Source organism: Myotis nattereri (genome assembly GCF_964212035.1).
Source record: "Myotis nattereri genome assembly, chromosome: 12".
NCBI classification, from domain to species: domain Eukaryota; kingdom Metazoa; phylum Chordata; class Mammalia; order Chiroptera; family Vespertilionidae; genus Myotis; species Myotis nattereri.
Genome location: NC_138087.1, coordinates 15,130,622 through 15,153,301, shown reverse-complemented (window position 1 = coordinate 15,153,301; position 22,680 = coordinate 15,130,622). Strand labels below are relative to the sequence as shown.

The following is a 22,680-nucleotide window of genomic DNA, read 5'->3' as shown; positions in this document are numbered from 1 at the left end:
CAATTCCCCCAAATAAATGTATTCTACATTATATTGTATTTCACATAATCATTTATTTAATTACGCATTTTCATGGATATACCTACAGCAAAATAATGGCTTATATTTTAATAGCTGTTACTTCATAAGGTCTTTGATATGGCTTCTATTTATTGAACACGCACTAGGTACCAGAAAGAATTTTACGTGCTTTCCATCTATGATCTCTTATTTTAGTGGAATCTTGCAGCAACCTCATGGTATAAGTAACAGAAAAGGGAAACGAAAGTCAAATTTCTTGAGTTGTGTACCAGTTAGCTGTGAAGGAAGGATTAGCACTATTTCACTATTTTCACTAAAGTATATCATCAGCCAGGGCAGGGTATTGCATATAGGAAGCCTACTACAGATTTTCATTTCATAGCAAAGGTGAATGGGGAAATTACAGCGCAGATTTGTTGTTAGCTTTTCTATAACTTTCAATTTCTTTGAAACACTGTTATCTCTGTAACTAGTCAAGGCTTACAGAACTCTTTTCAAAAGCAGTGAAAGTATAAAGACAATTTCTTCACTTTCATTTTCTGTGTGAGGGAAGGCAATTATGACCCTTTTCGAAATGCCAGTTTAAACTTGAGGGTCTTGCCCTCGGCCTATGTTAATTCTTCGGCTCCTCACCTGTCACATGACAGCAGAAATAGTAGAGCTTAGAGTTAAATCGCTCTTGTTCCACTTATTAGCTTTGAGACCCTGGATAAGGTTTTAATTTCTCTGAACTCTGTTTTAAACAACGGTACTGCGAAGACAGTACTTACCTCCACCAGCTGTGTGTTGATCTATTGACTAATATAATGTAAATACTATCATAGGACATTAATAGTAACACATTTGAGTTCCCTATTGTACCCAGCCCTCTTACGGATCCATAACATAATCATTGCAAAACCATGAAAAAAGTTGTCTTTGAATCTCAAACTTATGTATTGGGTTGCAAACCTTCATAATTTTGTTTACACACACACACACTTCTCATCACATTTTCCACAGGCAAACATATTAAGAAGCATTTCATCCTACCATAACATGAAGTGACTTCAATGTGGATGCTGCAACTTCATGTGGGTTACTTCACATATAAGGGTTCTACATCTTGAGAGCATCTCCAAAGGATTCCCTAAATGAAATAGAACAAAAGTGCTTGTGAACATGGGAGAAAACTTAGCTTCTTCCAATAGTGCTTATCTCAAGGTCCTTATGTCATTTTCCATCTGGCTGCTTTTGATCTGATTCTGAAAAAATAATCCCAAATGTATTTCCAGACGGCAGATTCACAACCCCATCCAATGTATGACATCCATCCTTGATGGCACTATTGCTAGCATTTTCAGATTATTAATTTCATTATATTTGCTTTTGTAAACCAATGGGTATTCTTAAATAGATATTAGAAAGCAATAAGTAGGGTATAAAACAACTTCCACATCAAACTGAATACTTTCAGGTAATCAATGATTTAAAGCCTTTAGATGAAGAAAAAAAGCACAAGAGCAATCAAGTTACAGCAAGCGTGTCCGAGAAAGAAAAATAATTTGAATGTTATAACTTGTCTCTTTTTAAGATGTTGTGGATGTCATTTTAAAAGACTAATGCATAAAATAAAGCCATGGTATGATATTGAAACATATTTATTTATTGCCTTTAATAACTTTATTATGAAAAACATATAATATAGTAGCCTTGACAATTTAGCAAATGGAAACCTCATTCATAAATTTACCAGGTATTATGCTCTGTTGCAAAAGTGTAGTGATATTTAGATCTCTCTCTCTCTCTCTCTCTCTCTCTCTCTCTCTCTCTCTCTCTCTCTCTCACACACACACACACACACATACACACACACTTTAAAGTCAAAATTATTGAAATAAATTACACTGAAATCACATAAAATACAATGAAATCACAGTTTTTCACCAGCCCAAGTCTCTTCTTTTAATAGCTATGTTAGTTTCTTTACAACGTAAGCCTTTAAAATAGATAGATAGATAGATAGATAGATAGATAGATAGATAGATAGATAGAATGTTGGTTGTGTGAATCACACTAATGAAAATACTGAAACCTGATGGTGTGAAACATCTCAAGCTTAAGGAGGCATGTTATAGGGATCCATTTTAAATTAGTCACTCAAGAACAAATTTCATTATTTTATTCTCCTGGTGGCTTTCTGGGTTTCTATTTCTACAAAAATAGTTATTACAATTGTGCTGGATGTCACAAGTGAGTCTCCCCAAAAAACTAGATATGAAAATGAGTCCACATGGTCCATCCAATAATACTCACATCTCAAGTCCTCTTGATAATTTACCTCAGGTACATTCCTTGAACAAAGAAGTCCATTCTAATTTGCCTCTCAATAGGAGTTAGCTAAGAATTTTGTCAGTGTTTAAGCTATTGGTTCATAGCCCCAAACCCAGCTTCTATATTCTGCACTGAGATTGCAGGGCTGGGTTGCTGCAGGCATTTCTCTTTGCCAGCTGACTTCCTGTTAGGTTTTGCAATGGGGGTACCACCCAGAGGCTGGTTTGGGGGAGACAGGATGCAAGGAGGGTGGAGCTTATTCGCTCACATGTATTTGCTGGCAGTGTTGTTTCCACAATCATCCTTTATCCTGGCAGCAGAAATTAGTCTGTCTACAGATTTTCCAAGTCCTTCCAGAACCGGCTCATTCTGCCCTCTCAGAGTTGCCAGCAATAGGCTGTTTGCATCCCTTCCCGAGAGTTCTTGAGTTTGAGCTTCCTAAGGCCTCCCCACTGCGCTCCTGAGTTACCAGCACTGGCTGCACAGCACCCCACTAAGTGTGGACCTCAGCTCTACAGGGTCCTTTTCCGAGTTCCTGGTGACCCTGATTCTTCCTTTGGTCCCCAAGCACTAAGGGTGGGCCTGTTTCCTGGTGCCCACTCTCTCTATATACCCTCAAAGTCCCCCTTCTCCATTCCAGTTCTCTAACACCTATTTAACCTGTCCTTTATATTACATTTTCTTTATTAAAACAACAGATATAGTTTCTGTTTCCCTCAAGCACTCTGTTATAGAATGTATATTTTATTTTCAGATTGAAGGTGAGATGCTGGAGAATGGGAAGAAGAAAAATGAAGAATCTAATATTCTTTATCTTTGAGATTCTTTCCATTTAATTTATTATCTACTCTCCAATATATCCCATGAAACAGGTATGTTATCACAATTATTTATATTAATTAAAAGAGTGATAACATTTATTGATGTCCTACAATGTGTTAATTTTTATATATCATTTCATTTAATATTCATAAACTTTCTGAAAAGGAATTCTACTAGATTCATTTTATTGATGGACAAATGAACGTGAGGCTAATTGTAGACATCCAGTGAGCCATAGAACTGAAATGTGAATAACAATCTGAGTGCTGGTCCAATTGAGCAAATATGCACATAGTCATATTATTGACAGATTTAATTACACAATACCAAAAAAAAATACATTTAATAGCACAAGTCTCATCAGATTTTTTTTTTTTTTTTTTTTTTTTTAGTATTGGGAAGTTGTCAACCTTATGGGAGCATACAAAAGATTTTCAAAATTTTAATTTTCACTAGAAAGTTCAAATTTGATAGCTAGCAACAACTAGAAATACAAAATAGTTACTTTCTTTGACATTACAAGGTAATTTTGTTTATTTTGGAGAAATATACATCAAATACCTAAGTCTCAAAAATTCCATTTGGACTGTCAATCACACTTCCACATTGAAATTGTGTTAAATGAAAAAGTAGTTAACATAAAAAGTACAACTAAATTACAGAAAAACCATAATTGAAAACTGCCTGAAAACTAGCTGAACAGAACTCCTGTAATTAAAGATATAAAGAAGAAGCCAAGTAGAGACTGGTAGGAGGGACAGAATGGGCTGGTCCCACACCCATGTCCTTCTCCCTTCCTCTCTGTAAAAAAAAAATCAATAAAATATATTTTTTAAAAAATTTGGAGGTACATCTATGCTTCATAAATTCCTCCTAAGGAGACAGGAGTCCCAACCCTACACCAGGCCCCAAGCTCAGGATCCCCATGCTGGGCAGAGAAGTCCCCATAACTAATTGCTATAAAAATCAGTGGGGATTATGGTTGAGTGAGCCGGAGGTCTCTGGAGTCCCAGACAGTTCTTTTTAAAGGGCTCATACACAGACATACTCAGACTCACTTCCTCTGAGTTCCAGCACTTGAACAGCAACTTGAAAGGCACCAGGGACATACAGAAAGGGAATGAAGTGTCTGCCATCAGAGTGAGACCTGGAGGGGCAGCTTTCTCCAGACAAAAGTGCTGGCAGAGGCCATTGTTCCTTTTCTGAGTCCATTCCCACAGAGCTGGCAGGCAGGCACCACATCTGAGTCTCCATCAACCTGGATCACACTGTTCACCCATTTCTGGTGATTCCCAATCAGAAAGGATATATGCACCTGTATGTTCATAGCAGTGCAATTAACCATAGCTAAGATTTGGAAACAGCCTAAGTGTCCATCAGCAGATGAGTGGATTAAAAAACTGTAGTACATCTACACAACGGAATACTATGCTGCAGTAAAAAGAAGGAATTCTTACCATTTGCAACAGCATGGATGGAACTGGAGAGCATTAGGCTAAGTGAAATAAGTCAGTCAGAGAAAGATAAATATCACATGATCTCACTCACTTGTGGATTATAATAAACAACATAAACTGATGAACAAAAAGAGATCCAGAGGCAGAGAAAGATCAATCAGACCATCAAACCTCAGAGGGAAGGTAGGAGAGGGTGGGTGTAAGAGGGAGAGATCAACCAAAAGATTTGTATGCATGCATATAAGCCTAACTAATGGACACAGACAATAGGGGGGTGAGGGAATGAATGGGGGGGGGGGAATGGGGCCATAAGGACACATATGTAATAGCTTAATCAATAAAGAAAAAAATGAAAAAAATAATAAATAAATAAAACAAGCCTCTATCTATGAACCTTAAAAAAAAAAGCTAAAGGAATTCATCACCACCAAATTATTTGATGGTTTCCAGATGGAAGGGGAGGTTAGGGTAATGGTTGAAAAAGATGAAGGGGTCTAGAAGTATAAGTTGGAAGATACAAAATAGTCATGGGGATGTAAAGTACAGCATAGGGAATATAGTCAATAATATTCTAATAACTATGTATTATGTCAGATGGGTGCAAGATTTATCAGGATGATCACTTAATAAGTTACATAATGTCTAATCACTGGGTTGTACACCTGAAACTAATATAATACTGTATGTCAACTATAATTGAAAAATAAAAAATGATTAAAAAAAGAAAAGAATGCCCTAGCTTGTTTGACTCAGTGGTTAGAGCACAGCCTATGGACTGAAGGGTCTTGGGTTTGATTCCAGTCAAGGTCATGTTGCAGGCTTGATCTCAGGCCCTGGCCAGGCCAGGGCATGTGTGGGAGGCAACCAATTGATGTATCTCTGTGTCTCTCTCACATCGATGTTTCTCTCTCTGTCTCTCCCCCTCCTTTCCACTCTCTAAAAGTCAATGGAAAATATATCCTAGGGTGAGGATTAACAACAATAAAAAGACTGTATTGGAATTTATAGTCTGTGACTCCCTAGATTAGATCTCATAGTCTGTGACTCCCTAAATTAGACCGCATGGGGCCTTGCAGCTTCTACTTGCTGCCCGGAGGTTCTAATGACGAAGCCTATCTAGCCTAATGGAGAATGAGAAGCCACCTGCAGAAGAGCCGAGTGGCCCAGCAGAGGACCAGCTGCACTGTCATATATGAGAGCGAGGCCATCCTGGGCCATGGAATCCTAGTCAGCTTCCAGGAAACAGCAAAGGCAGGTGGCGCCAGGTGAGAGAGCCAGAACTAATTATCAAATCATGAACAAATAAATGGTTATTGTATCAAGCTTCTATTTTTTTAAATATTTTTTATTGATTAAGATATTACATATGTGTACCCTCTACCCCCCCCCCCCCCGCTCATCCCCTCACCCCCCCGTTGTCCGTGTCCATTGGTTAGGCCTATATGCTTGCATATAAGTCCTTTGGTTGATCTTTCCCCCTTGCCCCCACCCTCCCCTACCTTCCCTCCAAGGCCCGACAGTCCAATCAAAGCCTCTCCGTCTCTGGATCAGTCCTTGTTCATCAGTTTATGTTGTTCATTATATTCCACAAATAAGTGAGATCTTGTGGTATTTATCCGCTCTCCAGTTCCATCCATGCTGTGGCAAATGGTAAGAGTTCCTTTTTCTTCTTCCTCTTCTTAAAGAATACCTTTCAGCATTTCATATAATGCTGGTTTGGTAGTGATGAACTCCTTTAGCTTTTTCTTATCCATGAAGCTCTTTATCTGACCTTCCATTCTGAATGATAGCTTTGCTGGATAAAGTAATCTTGGTTGCAGGTTCTTGCTATTCATCTCTTTGAATATTTCTTGCTACTCTCTTCTGGCCTGCATGGTTTCTGTTGAGAAATCAGCTGACAGTCGTATGGGTACTCCCTTGTAGGTAACTGACTGTCTTTCTCTTGCTGCTTTTAAGATTCTCTCTTTATCTTTTGCTCTTGGCATTTTAATTATGATGTGTCTTGGTGTGGTCCTCTTTGGATTCCTTTTGTTTGGGGTTCTCTGCGCTTCCTGGACTTGTAAGTCCATTTCTTTCACCAGGTGGGGCAAGTTTTCTGTCATTATTTCTTCAAAAAGGTTTTCAATATCTTGCCCTCTCTCTCCTTCTGGTACCCCTATAATTCTGATGTTGGTACGCTTGAAGTTGTCCCAGAGGTTCCTTACACTATCTTCATATTTTTTGAATCTCTTTTCTTTTTTCTTTTTCGGTTGGGTATTTTTTGTTTCTTTGTATTTCAAATCTCTGACTTGATTCTTGGGATCCTCTTGTCTGCTGTTGGATCTCTGTAAATTATTCTTTATTTCAGTCAGTGTATGCTTAATTTCTAGTTGGTCCTTTTTCATGTCCTCCATGGTCTCACTAAACTCCTTGAGGGATTCATTAAATTTATTGGCGGTTTCCATAAAATTCTTGACAAACCTTATAAATGTGGCCTTGAACTCTATATCCAGTCGTCTGCCCTCCTCCGTTTCTGCCACTTGTGACCTGTTTCTTTGTCTCCGCATTTTGGCTGCTTCCCTGTGTTGATAGAGTGGCACTGCACGCCAGGTGTCCTGTAGGGCCCAGTGGCTCAGCCTCCCCAGTTACCTGGGGTGGACACTCTTGGTGCACTCTTGGTGCCTTGGTTGTTGTAGGATCACTGGGAGGAATTGACCTCCAGGCCAATTGGCTGTGGGAAGCAGCTGTGTCTGAAGTGGGAGAATGGTCCCCCTCTGACCACTGGGTACAGTGGCTCCTGGATCTAAGGAGGTGCTAATTCAGCCCCTGCCTGAGGCCACACAGCCGGAGCCACGAAGAGGCTCAGCTGTGAAGCAATGCAAGCCGCTGCGGGGCCTTGGGCCTTCTCTTGGAAGTTCCGGGTCTGCCTGGCTGGGCTGTAGTTAGGTACATTCATATGCAAAAGCCTCTGCTGCAGCCTGGGTGGGGCGGGGTCTCAGGGAGTCAAAAGGGAAGAGAAAGAAGCTATGGCTGATTCTCCGAGCCCGGAGTCGTGCGTCTCAGTGTCCCGGTAATGGCTGCAAGCACCTCTGAGGGAAATCCGCCCTCAAGTTCGCCTGCTGCCGCCTGACAGACCAGCCTCTCCCCTTATGAGTCCTGGGTCCCCAGAGACTTCCCGGAACCGGAGTTCAGAGCAGTCGGGAGCTTGTGATTCAAAAAGACAGCCACGTCCTCAGGTGCCACCCCCTTTCTGCGCGCGCGCGAGCCGCCGTACCTCTGCACTTCACCTCCGCAGCTCCTCTGGCTCTCACCGTGCTTTTCTTTTCTTCTAGTTGTAGAAATTACACTCAGCCAGCCTTCCTGTTGTTCTGGACGATGTTTGCTCCGTCCTTTGGGATAGTTTTCAATTGTTGTGTGAGGCGACTATTTCCCGGTGTTTATCTATGCCGCCATCTTAGTTTCTCCATCAAGCTTCTATTTTTAATAACAATTTCATTGAGATATAATTCACATATCATAAAACCCACTCTAATAAAAGTATACAATTCACTAGTTTTTAGTATATTCACACAAAAGAGGTGGTTAGTTCAGCATTCAACTCAATCAATCACACAAGTCCTTTATCTTGAGATATACATCAGTTTGCATCAAAATTTTTTCATGCATATTTCACATTTCATCACACAGAATATTAAAAACATGTTTATTCAGAGGATGTTATAAAAATAATAATCTATACTATTTTATCAAAGACACTTTTAAGTAAACTGACCTTTTTTTAAACTACAAATATGGTGGTAAAATACTATAAGTATTACCACCTTGAACTGTGGTAAGACTCTAACAATTTTACCTATGCCTTTGCATCATCAGTACAACTATCCATACAGTGGAAAAACAAATAGTATATCAGTTTACATTAAAAAGTAGTTTTCACTCAGTAGACCTTCCAGAAGTACCTTGGGAACTCCATGGCCTAAGGGCCTAAATTATGAGAAATACTTATCAAATAGCTAAAAACAGAAACTTCTAAGAATTTAAACAGAGAAGCCCTGTCTTGAGCCAGAATCTCCACATCCACTCTCTACCCCTCTTCCCTCTCAGTGGCATCACTGTGGTGAATTATAAGGGGCTTAACCTAAAATGACAATAAGTGGAGTTGGAACAAAGGAAATGGCCTTGCCCTGACTGGAATCCTGTTGGTCACTGATAATTGCTTGTTAGCTTGGTAGCATAATTGTTTACCCATTCCCTGGGGTTCTGATGACTCCTGCCCAACCAATGTAAAGAATTCTGAGTAGCAGAGGGAGTAGAACAAAGAGGGAGAAAGACAAAGACTGAGCAAGAGATGGAAGACACAGTCAGAGATAAGAAACATAGATAAGAAGATAAATATATTGACAGAAGGAAGGATGTGTGAAGGGTAGGAGACTAAAAGATTGAGAAACAGTCATAGAGGTGCAATAAGGGACTCTGGAGGAAGAGGAAAGGGAGGGAGGGAGGAAGAGAGGAAATGGTTGAGGAAGGGACATAGAAAGATGAGGAGGAAGATGAGAGAGAGAGAGAGAGAGAGAGAGAGAGAGAGAGAGAGAGAGAGAATGAGAATGAGAATGAGAATGAGAATGTAGAATGAGAGTATACTATTTCATTAGATTGCCAAAAAAAGGACAGAAAAAGATCTTGGCTTTGCCCTAATTTTCAAACAGTCACAGTTACCAACAAGATTTTCTTTGTTCTCTCATAATAGGTTGGTTTAATGTGGGTGTGGGTGGGTGCTTGTGTGTGCAGTATGAAGGGTTTTGCTCTTTCCTTCTGCCATGACCTGGGAGCCACACTAGTATTTTTTGTTGTTGTTTGTTTGTTTTTTGTTTTGTTTTCTGAAATTCAATATTATTTTATATTGGTTTCAAGTGTAGAGCTTAGTGGTTAGACAATCATATAATTTACAAAGTGACCCCCTTGATAATTCAAGTGCCCGCCTGGTACCATATATACTTACTACAATGTTATTACTATATTATCCTGACTCTACTGTACACCCTTGTGACTATTTTGTAACTATCAATTTGTACTTCTTAATTCCTTCATCTGTTTTGCCCAACCCCTCAACCCCTTGTCTTCTGGCAACACTCAGTTTGTTGTTTATATCTATGAGTCTTTTTCTGTTTCATTTGTTTATATTATGCTCAGTAAGACAGAGAAAGACAAATATCATATGACTTCACTTACATGTGGAACCTAAGAAATGAAATAAGCCTTCACACCGGCTGTTGGCGGCAGGCAGGATGACCTGCATTGGAAGCAGGCAGACCTTTGCATCTGCAGTGTAGAGAGGCTCCTGGGGCTTGAGGTGTACTGTCGATGCTTTTCTTTACACTCAAGTCAGTCAAGCCTGGAGAAACTTGGCTCATATGAACAGAAATAGACTTTAAGATATAGTTTTACCTTAACCTTGATGACTTCTTGTGTTTGAGATGGAGAAAGCATTCATTCTCCCTAATCCAAACTTCCACTGGTCCTTTCAACCACACATTATGCATGTCTAGATTCCCAAACATACAGTAAAGATCCACTGTGCAACCAAAAACAACTGATTCCCAAATAGTGTAAACACACTATTATTGTGAAATATAAGGAAAGACACAATGCTATTATATTCACTTTAAGTGAATGACCAAAACAACAAGTCATAGAATGAAATGTCTACGCCATTATCAGTGTGGTACTATTAGCACTCACATTGCAGGGGATGTGCGTGGGAAAAGTGGTGAAGATGATTCATCGCTAACAAGAAACTGGGAATTCTGGGCTGCTATTCTCCGCTAAGGAAACGAAAGGGGGCTTGACATCCACTCCAGGGGACAGCACAGGCCACAGGAGGCTGTTTGGAGCATTGAGTGGAGAAGGGTGAAGTGCCCTGGGAGCTGCTGCTAGTTACCCTGGCAAACAGGATGCTCAGCTATGTTCACTTACTGATTCTGGTGAGTTCTTCATACTTTCAAAATGGACCCCGATTTTTATTAAAGTGACAGCCTTTTGTCTTGACAGTGACTGTTTATCTGTAAAGTGGTGGAATCACAGTGATATTTCCCAAAGATTCTGCAAAATGTTTGTGCATCAGAGATGCTCAAGGAAGTCATGTAGTGCCGCACGTGTCATGACTCATCATCCCATTAAAGAGCTAAGGTTCTGAGAATCAACAACATACTTTTTTAATGTTTAACTAAATTGTTTGACAACAGAATCTTCTCCCCATTTCTGCACATCGCCATCTCTTGGGATGGCACTATTACTTTGTTACACGGTTTGGAAAATGCTGAACTTGGTGCTCTCTAAAAATCCCTTAGACTCCAGAATTTTGCAATTCTAAGCAGAGGAACTGTTTAATATAGTAGGACTAAGTGGCAGCACGGGGAATCGTCCCCAAAAATAGCTCTAGGTGCCTCTGTATCTCAGGTGCTGGGAGTAAGCATATTTCAGAGCAGGTGGTTGAGAGCCATGGAGAATGGGCCATGACTCAGATTCGGGATGTAGTGAACATCACATTGAAACACTGGGTGTGTGAAGCACTCCCTGGGCGGTGCTATTTACTTACCACCACTTCATTTTTAGGTCAATGAGACCACAAGAGGAAATTATCTTTTGGAAAGATCAGAAAAAAAAAAGGAGGATCACAGGAATTAGCTACCCATCCCATGTACAGTGCAATGTCAGATACAACATAGAAAGTTATGCACATAAAATTTGGCAGAATTAAGGAGCTTTACTTTGGAGGAGAACCAAAATGAAAATGCCATGCCTGGAGTAAAATTAATGGTTTATTTTATGGATATGTTCCTCTTTTTACCACAGCATTCCCTTGCTTCTCCTAAGCTTTATGACTCCTGTTTGACTATTGTCTGTCTTTTACAGGTGAAGCCTCACTATTCCAGATAGTGGTAATAAAGTCTGTACCTAGAGGTCTCCCAATATCCACAATATAAAATATGAATATATACCAGGGCAGTGGCTTCTGTTTTCAGGATGTAAAACATTATTTTTTTCAAGTTGCTCTGATTGTTTATATCACTTTATATGAAAAAAAAAGGACATAAAAAAAGAGGTGGATCTGGAAAAAATAAAATTTACCCTGATTTTTTTTTTTGTCTAAAGTTTTACATATGTCTCCTTTTTCCCTGCATGACCCCTCCCCACTGCCATTCCCTCTTAGGGCAAGCCCCCACTGCCCCAGTGTCTGTGTCCATTGGTTATGCTAATATGCATGCATATAAGTCCTTTGGTTGCTCTCTAACCCCCCTCCCTTGCCATTTGTCTATGGATCTATTCTTGTTCATCAAATTATGTTGATCATTATATCCCACATATGAGTGAGATCATGTGATATTTATCTTTCTCAGACTGATTTATTTCACTTAGCATAATACCGTCCAGCTCCATCCATGCTGTTACAAATGGCAGGCATTCCTTCCTTTTTACTGCAGCATAGTATTCTACTGCATAGATGTGCCACTCCGGGAGAGATTTCAGCAGTAGTAGAGGCTGCCTGGCCAGGAGAGCCTGGCTCGCCAGTGCCCATCAGTCCTGTGCAATATAGCTGTCCCTTACTCATGAATATAGACACTTCCCGCACGTCCACGCACTCTCCTTTCACTCTCTCACTTACACACTATCTTGCAGCCTGCCATCCCATCAGCTGCCATCCTGGATCCCTCTACTCAGATTTTAACATTTAGTGAAAATGCATTTATAAATTACTTTGCCCTTACTTTGCCCTAGAATTTCCATGGTCCACTACAAACCAAATCGGACAAATTTGAATTACAAATTATAATAATAATTATTTCTGAAGCACTTTTTATGTTCAAGGCAATGTATAAATGCTTTACTTATACTACATTAATTAATCTAATAAAAGAGAAACATGCAAATTGATTGCACCTCCATATGCCCCAAACCATGCCCACCAGCCAATCAGAGTGACTATATGCAAATTAACCCAACCAAGATGGTGGCCGGCAGCCACGGAGCTGGAGCAAGCAGAAGGCTTGGTTGCCCCAGCGATGGAGGAAGCCAAGCTTCCCACCTGCCCTGGCCAGTTGTGGCCTCCGCTCAAGGCAACAAAGTTTCAATTATAGAAGATAAATAAACCTCAGACACCTGCTTCCAGCCAGCCTCCACTGGGAGCTTGAGTGGCTGGTGGCTGGGGGCCGTGGCCAGCCTGCAAACAGCCATCAGTCCCTCACCCAGGATGGCCACACCCTCATGGGGTGAGGGTCCCCACTGGGGAGCTTGGCCAGCCTGCAAACAGCCATTAGCCCCTCACCCAGGCTGGCCATGCACCCCAGCAGCACCCCCCTCCCTGAAGCGGGTGTGGGGAGCCTGAAAACGGCCCCCAGCCCCTCACCCAGGCTCGTCAAGCACCCCAGGGGGACCCACACCCTGATCCGGGACACCCTTCAGGGTAAACCAGCTGGCCCCCACCCATGCACCAGGCCTCTATCTTATATAATAAAAGGGTAATATGCAAATTGACCCTAACAGCAGAACGACTGGGAATGAATGGTCACTATTAACACACACTGACCACCAGGGGGCAGATGCTCAATGCAGGAGATGCCCCCTGGTGGTCAGTGCGCTCCCACAGGGGAAGCTCTGCTCAGCCACAAGCCAGGCTGACGGCTGCCAGTACAGCAGTGATGGTGGGGGCCTCTCCCGCCTACTCAGCCCAGCGCTAAGGATGTCCTACTGCAGTTTAGGACTGCTCCCTGCTGGCAAGTGGAAATCCCCTGAGGGCTCCCGGACTGCCAGAGGGATGTCTGACTGCCAGAGTAGGCCCAATCCCCAGGCCCTAAGCCAGCAGGTGGACATCCCCCGAGGGGTCCCAGACTGCGAGAGGGCACAGGCCGGGCTGAGAGACCCCCCTGAGTGCACAAATTTTTGTGCACCAGGCCTCTAATAATCCAAAAGAAGCCTATAAGGTTAGCGCTGTTATCATCTTCATTTTATCAATGTAAAATCTCAAACTCTGACCAATTACATAAACTTTTACAAAGTCATTCTGCTTTTACTGGTGAATCTTATAATCACATTAGATTTGTCTGATTCCAGGCTTTAAATTCTTAATAAAGCCACTCCATTGCTAATTATTTTTGGTACAATGCAATTCTAATGTCACAAAAATAATCATACATGAAGGTCCATGTCACAGAACCTGTCTAAACTCCCCACATCTAATTTGAGTTAGGTTCTGGGTGCTACAGATGTGTCTAAGGATTGTGGCGGGATTAGTCTTAGTGGGTATAATGTAGAACTGAGGAAGAAATAAGGAGAGTGTTTAATGGTGACCCTGCAATAAAGACCCAATCCATGATTATGACTAAAGCATCTATCCACAATATCCAGGTAAGAATACAAGAAATGAGTTCAGACATGGGAGCAAAGGTGATGCAATGATAGCAGCAGGGGGAGCCAAGAAAGATCTCCTGAGGTACTGTCAGAGAGGTGCAGACACTTTTTATAGAATGCCTGAAGCCTCTCTTATGGGAGGAAAATGCTTTTAAAATACAAAATTGAATCTGACAGGATCTACATTCCAGCCATCAGCATCTCCCTTACCACTGAGTAAAATGAGGCCCCTGGCTTTAATTATAGTCCCTAAGCTTTAATCCTCAGGGAGGTTGAACTGCTGTGAGAGTCACTGAAAAAGATGAGAGAGGAGAGGAGAAAGGAGGGAAAGAAAGGGGAGAGGACAGGAGAGACAGGCTAATATGCGTAGCCCATGGACACAGGCAATAGGGTAGTGAAGACCTGCGGGGGAGGGGAGGTGGGTAGGGGCTGGGAGGAGGAGGGTAATGGGGGGGGGGGATACCTGTAATACAATAAAAAATATATAAAGAAAAAAGATATAAAAAAATTAAAACAACCTAAATGTTCAAAAATTGATGACTGATTTCAATGTATCATAGAACAGTCATCCCTTAGAAAATATTGTGTGTGTGTGTGTGTGTGTGTGTCTGGCAATATGTTAACTGTGGTCATTGTGGGTGAAGAAAAAATTGTGTAATTGTCATTTAAAATATTTTATATTAACTTTTTTATTTTTGCTATGAGCATATGTTACACTTGGAGTTGGAAAAATGTTACTTCAATATATATATAAATATTAAATATTACTTCAAAAATATATATAACTTATAAGAAAATGATTTCTATGTTCAGTTTTCTCCCAAAATATGCAAAATACTAATGGCTGAAATTATCAAAACAGCTCATATTTCTAGAATATGTTATTATGACAGACTTACTAGTCCCCTCATTGACTCATTTATTCATTCACACAACACACCTTTATGTAATATTCACTGAATGTAAAATCACTAATCTCCAGGTACAGAGATGGAAGAAGCAGCATACCTGTCTTCGAGAGCCATCACATTAGAAAATGATGGCGCAGATTATGCTCATGTAGATTTTTGGTTTAGGAAGCATTTTTTATGTTGCTAATAATAAAATAGTACAGCCCCAACTGTATACTATTAGGTTGGATATAGAATAAGTATAATTCTCTAGACCAGCGGTTCCCAACCTGTGAGTCACCAACCTGTGGGTTGCGACCCCTTTGGGGGTGGAACGACCCTTTCACAGGGGTCCCCTAAGACCATCGGAAAACACATACATAATTACATATTGTTTTTGTGATTAATCACTATGCTTTAATTATGTTCAATTTGTAACAATGAAATTGGGGGTCACCACAACATGAGGAACTGTATTAAAGGGTCGCGGCATTGGGAAGGTTGAGAACCACTGCCCTGGAGCCTAACAACCATGTTATCCCCAGCAGGAGTCTGGTCTGAGTCAAGAAGGGAACAAAGCACCACACTGCATGTGGGTCTGTCTTTCCCTGCCTCATCTGCTCACCTGGCAGACAGCGCCTAGCTATATAGCTCCAGCAGCCAAGTAAGGACCCTCAGGAGAGCCCCCATCCTGGCACTGTGATTTCATTATCTGGGATTATCTGGTTCAGGATTTCATAGCCTGGGATATATGTAAAGTATCCATAAAAGACAGCCCATGATTGTATTTTCCACATTTATTTAAAAGATGTAAATGAATCATCCATATCCTTTTGTCCGGGGGCAGGGGCTCAGGAAAAGATAGGGTATGTACTTAAACCACAATCTATAATCTTAGAACCTCCTCCAAGCCCAGTGGAGCCATTTATCATCTCAGTGTAAATGTAGCCCAGAAACAGAAAATGAGGCTGTGTAATGAAAAGTCTGAAAGTTGGAGCGATAAACAACTGCGTGGAGAGCTCTGTGCTGAGTTTACGCAGACTCCGACCATCGTTCAAGGTGAAGAAATCAATGACAGCACAAAAATCAGCCACTGAACCTCAACAGAAGCCTTGTTGTCCGTGCTTTGCTTTCCTATGGAGTGTCTCACTCCTGATCAAGTTCTCTCCCCAGGGAGTGCTAATAGGCTAACAGCTACCGAAGTCTGTTTTGTTCTCTAAACCAGCAGGATCAAAGGGTGCTCTGCGGAAACTTAATACTGCAGACGTCCAGCTAGGGCTGCTATCCCTCCACCATAACTTTGATGCCACTTCAGAGTCTCTTTCCCAAGCTCTTCAAAATACTTAACAAGCTTTAAGGGAAAACTACAGCTCATCAGAAAAGAAAGAAGGTTCATCTCTTTTGTTCCAGGGATTAAAGAGCGCACCACCTACTAAACAAACACAACACTAGGTACTAGAGGTGGAAGGGGGAGTTGTTTGTGTAAAAATTATTTGCTAAAATGTCAATTTCCTAAAAATTTTAGCCAATATTTCCCAGGTACTAAGCACTATCTTATGCACTTTACCTGTATTAAAACATCCAATCCTCACCCTAACCAGTTTGGCTCAGTGGATAGACCATCAGCCTGCAGACTGAAGGGTCCCAGGTTCGATTCCAGTCAAGGGCATGTACCTTGGTTGTGGGCACATCCCCAATAGGGAGTGTGCAGGAGGCAGCTGATCGATGTTTCTAACTCCCTATCCCTTCCTCCCTGTAAAAAATCCATAAAATATATTTAAAAAAAAAAAACAACAAACAAAAAGAAAACATTCAGTCCTCATGAAAACCTCAGGAAGTTGGTAGTGTTGTTAGTCACATTTTTCCAAAAAGGGAACTGAGGTATAGGAAAGTTAAGACGAAGTGATTTATCAAAAGTCATAGCCATCTTTACTCTCCTACATCCTGAACAAGAATTTCTCATTTCTGAAGCAAACCTAGTTAAAACCTTTTTATCTTTATTTTTAAAATGTTCTTAAGTTATAAAAGCCATGAAAAATAAATGTTTAACTTTTATTTTTAGCTCAAATATTCATATAGGCCATACCCTTCCAGTTTTTCATATGTACTTAATACATAGCTGAAATTACTGTGTACATGCAAATTTTCAAACATTTTACTGTAAAAAGTTTAAACCATAAAGATAAATTAAAGAATTTTTACAATAAGCATCCATCTACCAATAACTAAATTTTACTATTAACATTTTACCACATTCTGTTCATCACATATCTATCTACCCATTACATACAATTTGCATTTTTCCCCTCTTTTTTTCTGTATATGTCTTTATAAGAATTTCTGTTGTGCCAATCCATTTTAATTGTATGCCAGGCCTTCTGAATGTAGGAAATGGGTCTCTATGATCCATCTCCAGCATGGTCAGCTTTTGATGGAATTTACTGAATTTTCCCCGGGATGTAGGGAGGAGGGAAGAGGAACAAAGAACTGTGCACGTGGGCCAACATAGTGGAAACCCCTGAGGCGTGTGCCTCAGCTTGACAGGGGAGGTAAAGATAGACAGAAAGGCCTCAGCCCATTTTTTTTTTTATGGCCCAATAGGAGACAGCAAGACCTAGGCGACTTACAAGGAAACAGATGACCTCATAGTACTCAGCCAATGAGGAACCAGAGGAGGGACTAAATAAATAGGCTGTTCACTGCCTCATGTGTGTGCCTGTAGCTGTACAATGGGATGGACACCCGCTCTCGAGATTGTATTAAAGATCTCATTTTTGCCATAATTCTGTCTCCTCAGAGTTCTTCATTTTAATTCGGACACGTGAGCTATTTCTCACACTGAACATTCCTTAATGTGACCCATTCTCTTTATCTTATTTTAATTCTAAATACATTTACTTCTCTTAAAGAGATTTATCAACCCATTCATCAGCCATGCTCAGGCCTAATCCTGAAACTGTACTCAAACTCTGGGCACATAAAGATGTGCTTGTAAATGCTTGTAGCTGGATAATAGCATTGATCTGAATGACACTGAGAGAGCCCGGATATAATGAATGGATTATTACTGTTATTATGCTATAATCTTTTCAATAATGGGCCAGGAGTATACTAAACACTACTTAAGTGTCAATATAGTTTAATTATCAGATTTGCTATAAATATAAACGGTTTACGCCTGTTATAATAGGGTAATAATGTTTTAGATAATTAAAACGCATAAGCCTATGTGGGCAGAGGCCAATATTCTCACCAGATACCACATCTCAAGTTTGGGGAATATTAAAGGAATCTAAAATTAGAAAGGAAAGTGAGTGCTACTAGTCCAAATTTCTAATGCACATAGAAATCTTTTCTGGAGCATATGTTTGTCGCTGATGATTAAATGTGATCCAAAACACATCTGAAGGCTTCCCAGGAATAAGGAAGGCTTCCCTTCCTTATTCACATTCACCCAATAATGTGAATAAGGCATATATATATATATATATATATATATATATATATATATATATATTTGGCTGATCTGACAAAAAATAGGTGTAACTTTGATCCATTCATACTGGACAGCTATTATTGTGTTGGCTGTTGTCATTTTTTATTTGAGGAAAATAGGTCAGTGCCCCTGACTAAATAGTCAGGTAGTGCAGGTTTTAAAAATTCTTGAAGTACACCAGTTGAAAATCCCTGGTTTAGAGTAAAAGAAGTTTGAAGTAAATTGAGTATAGAGCACTGAACTCTGCCTGTACAGGGTCTGGGATAGTAGCAGGAAGCAACTGGAAAGAACGAACTATTTCCAAGGCAGTTTGGGGACTTCTTTTCCTCACCATCACTTCCCACTATGATTGATGCTATGGTCTGGACATTTGTGTCCTGACGAAACGCCTACCTGGCAATCCTACCCCCAAAGGTGATGGTATTAGGAGGAGGAGTCTTCGGGAGATGCTTAGGTCATGAGAGCTCAGCCCTCAGGGATGGGATCAGTGTCCTTTATTAAAAAGGCTAGAGCTCCCTAGCGCCTTCCACCCTGGGACGTTACAGTGAGAAGTCGGCTGGCCATCAGAGAAAGTGGGCTCCCACCAGACACACAACTGCTGGCACCATGGCCTTGGACTTCTCTGCCTCCAGAATTGTGAGAAATAGGTGTTTGTTGTCTATAAACCATCCGGTTTATGGAATTTGTTATGGCAGCCGGATGGACAAAGACAATTAAGAATGCACATTTTAAAACAGAATGTAAACAGCTTAATCATCTCTCTTTTGGGAGTTAAGTTGCCATTTTGTGCATCAAATTTGGTTAAGAAGTAAAAGGACATGAGTTTCAACATAATATTAAAAGGAAAACATAAAATAAAACAGATTTCAGATTTTATTTAATTAAATCAATTTTTAATATAGAAATTTAAAAGAGCAATATTTTTGCCTCATTTAAGTGAAAATGATAATAAATTATTTACACAATAACCTGACTTGGATATTTTATTCAAACCAGAGTGTTCAAATCAGAATATTGAACTCAATTATTGAGAATATGAATCTCTCTTGATGTCTTCCTTTAGAAGGAAATACACTAATATCAGGATTTTATTCAAGAAAGTCTATCCAAAAAAACACACAAAACAAATTCCAAAGTATAGCCAAGCATAAGAAAACATCCATTTCCAGCTCCTACATATTCAAATCACTAGACAATGAGGATTAACGTTCAGAATCATGATTCTGTGTCACTGCAAGTTTTGCAATGAGACGATTTAATTATTACTACATTATCCTTCCTAAGGAAAGGAAATTTATAAATGCACACTTAAAACAAGACTTCCTCACCAATGGTCACAACAATAGATTTCCATGATTACCTTGTACTTAATTAAATTAAGTAATGAGAACAACTCAGACTTTGTTTTTTAATTGCTTGGACTCCCTTGTCTGATTTGTAATACTTTAAAATAATTTTAACCTTTATAAATGTCCTAACCAGCTGCAACTAATGATCACCCTCTCCTGATCAAAAAGGAAGTAATTAAGCAGATGAAAAAACAAACAAACAGACAAAAAACCAACTACCAATATAAATAAATATATCCTTTTGTCAAAGAATTCTCAGCCCTAAATGTGTTCTCATAAGGATTCCATGGGGGCAATTCCTCTAGACAGGATGTTTATGTGAAGCCAAACTTGAAAACTCCCACAGCCCATTTGAATGACTAGCTTTCTCCCACTTGTGTGTCCCCAGGAGCTCAAATCCACAAACCTATTGACTTAGGTAACCTCTGGAGAGATGGAAAGCCTCTTTCAGCATCTTCTCCAAAGTCCTGCCAGAGGAAGCTGATTGATAAACCCTGATAGGCTTCCTGACATAAAAATTGAGACTGAAAAGTGATTTTCTCTCCAACTTCGGGTGCATGTCCTTATCTCCTGAAATCAAGAGTTCAAATAAAAAGGCTAGAGCACGGAGAGCAACATTTGGGGGAAAATTGAAAGGGAGGTTGAGAAGCAGCATAAGCCTGAAGGAACGTTTGCCTTTGAAAGATTAAGAACAAGTGTTCAGGGATCACAGGGTAATATTGACTAGTGTTGTTCCTACTGCTCATATGGGGACCCCTTTCCAAATGTTCTTGTGTAATAGGATCTGAACATCAATCTTGTCAGGTAAGCAGAACTGATTTTTTTCCAGATAAAGCAAGGTTGGAGACAAAGCTAGTATTTAAATGAGCAGGCACCATGTGCTGATTATATATTCATTCTTCCTATTTTATAAATGTATTGATGTATGAGATACCAAGTGACTCAATAACTCAAATCATTCAGTATGTAACAGTGTCCTGACATATAGTGCTGTGTGTGTGTGTGTGTGTGTGTGTGTGTTTTCTAGTATAACATCTTGCTTCTCATGAGCAAGTTTCATGTATTCCATAAAGGTAATGAGGAACTCTCTGGTTGAAATGTTTTTTTTTGTTTATTGTTGTCCCCACTCTGCCTTTAGTACTTGTGTAGTAGATCTGGAACTCAATTTCTCTACTTGTCCCATGGAATAATTGGTCTTTTTCCAAGCCTACACGTCCATGATTTTATTATCTTGTGTACATGTCTGCTCTGCCCGGCTCTTTACACCAGCCCCAAGTCATTTAGCCACGTGGTTCTCAAAGTGTGGCTCCTGGACCAGCAGCATCAGCTTGGGTGAAATGTTTTCAATGTTGGGAAAAAATTCTTAAAATAAGAGCCAAATGCAGAATTATTTGAAAAGAAGAAAAATAAAATATATTTGTTTTGCCTTTATCTAAGGTGGGCACATGTTGAATTACACTCACTCATTGATTTATCCCCTTGATTTTAAAGAATACAGAAGCTAACACATATGAGTGCTGATGTGCCAAGTGCTTGCGATCAACATTATTCGTCAGTAATTTACCCATTTACAAAGGAGAAAATGAGGCTCAGAGAGCACCCTGCCCATGGCTACACATGCCGTGGGACTGGAGTGGCCTCCAACGCCCATCACCTTACAGTGAAAATCTTCCAACACGTGGGCCTCTCGAGAGTCGGGTCCTATTCCCACTTGTCTTAGGCAAATCTGCTGTGAGAACTCAGTGTCCTAATTTCACATTCCAAGTTGATAGCACAGCCTAGTGCTCAGACCTAACATGGTCCTCAAGTCATTATTTTTTTAACTGACTTAGGAAAATGTCATGGTTTGGAGCCAAAAACCATTTACTGATAGAATACTTGAAGGCAAAACACTGTTGGAGAGTAGAAAATGTTCCACCACTAGGCCAAGGACCAGTTCCTCTGGGACTGAGGGAAATAAGAAAGCGGGAGCCGAAGGAAAGAACCCTTGTTTCATTTCTGGACATAAATGTGAAAACAATAAAAGCCAATGTGACCTGAGGCATTCCTCTACACCCCAGTCACTTTCCTCATCAGAAAGAGAGGCCTGCTCCTTGGGCCCATCATGCTACTGCTGTTTAATTCCTGACTTCTCGCCGCCTACATCATCCAGTTATGCTTTATCACCTTTGATTCCCCTTGGCAACAAGATCGACGATTAGTCTGAGCTGACTGTGGAGACACAAGAGAAAAATCTTGTAACCCACAAACATAGTCTTGTCAGACAGGGTTAGGATTTATTTCTGATAGACATGAAGGGTACAGGTGTTTTCATATCAGTCAAAATGTAAGATGTGTGGCATACAATCTATTTCCTCCCTTTTTCCCTCTTTAGCTAAAAAAATAGGGTAGATAGATAGATGGTAGATAGGTAGAGATTAGAAAAGACATGCAATTTCTTTATTTTTTCCAGTAAGTTTTAGTAAAAAAGCTTTATCAAAACCCTAAAGTTATTTTAAGGATACACTGCTTTGCTTTATGCAAATAATATGCATATAGTCATGAAATAGCATTCACCAAATTGAACATTGGATTCAACTCCTAAGTTTGTGCTACCCTGACATTCCAAAAGTGTTTTTAGTTATATTTTTATCTAAACATTACAATGGACTAACAAATCAGTAAGAGTATTTAACAATTAGAAGCAAATTTGCAACATTTGGCTGATGATATACCATGTATCACAGAGTGCTGTCAGGATGCCACTGAGAAATAGTTCATTGAATAAAAACATCTTTTAGTTTTCTAAAAAAACTTTTAGATAACAGACGGACTGAGCTTTTGCTCTGGAACGTGACTATGAAGATGCTCTCTTTCAAATCCTGGAGAGGGCCGGTTGCCTCCCCTGCTCCTTTGATACACAGCCTGGATCCCCTTTCATCGTGTGCCCAGGAACTCGGAGATGCAGA

At 40.2% G+C, this 22,680-nt stretch overlaps 1 protein-coding gene across 4 annotated transcripts in view; it reads right to left on the bottom strand.

Annotated features, from left to right (window-relative positions):
* Positions 1-22,680, bottom strand: part of LINGO2 (leucine rich repeat and Ig domain containing 2) — a 1,194,892-nt gene that overhangs the window by 939,296 nt on the left and 232,916 nt on the right. For all 4 annotated transcript variants that reach the window (XM_081104245.1, XM_081104243.1, XM_081104244.1 and 1 more), the window contains exon 2: positions 1,054-1,150. The gene's annotated coding sequence lies outside the window, so the exon portion shown is untranslated. The remainder of the gene's footprint in view (positions 1-1,053; positions 1,151-22,680) is intronic.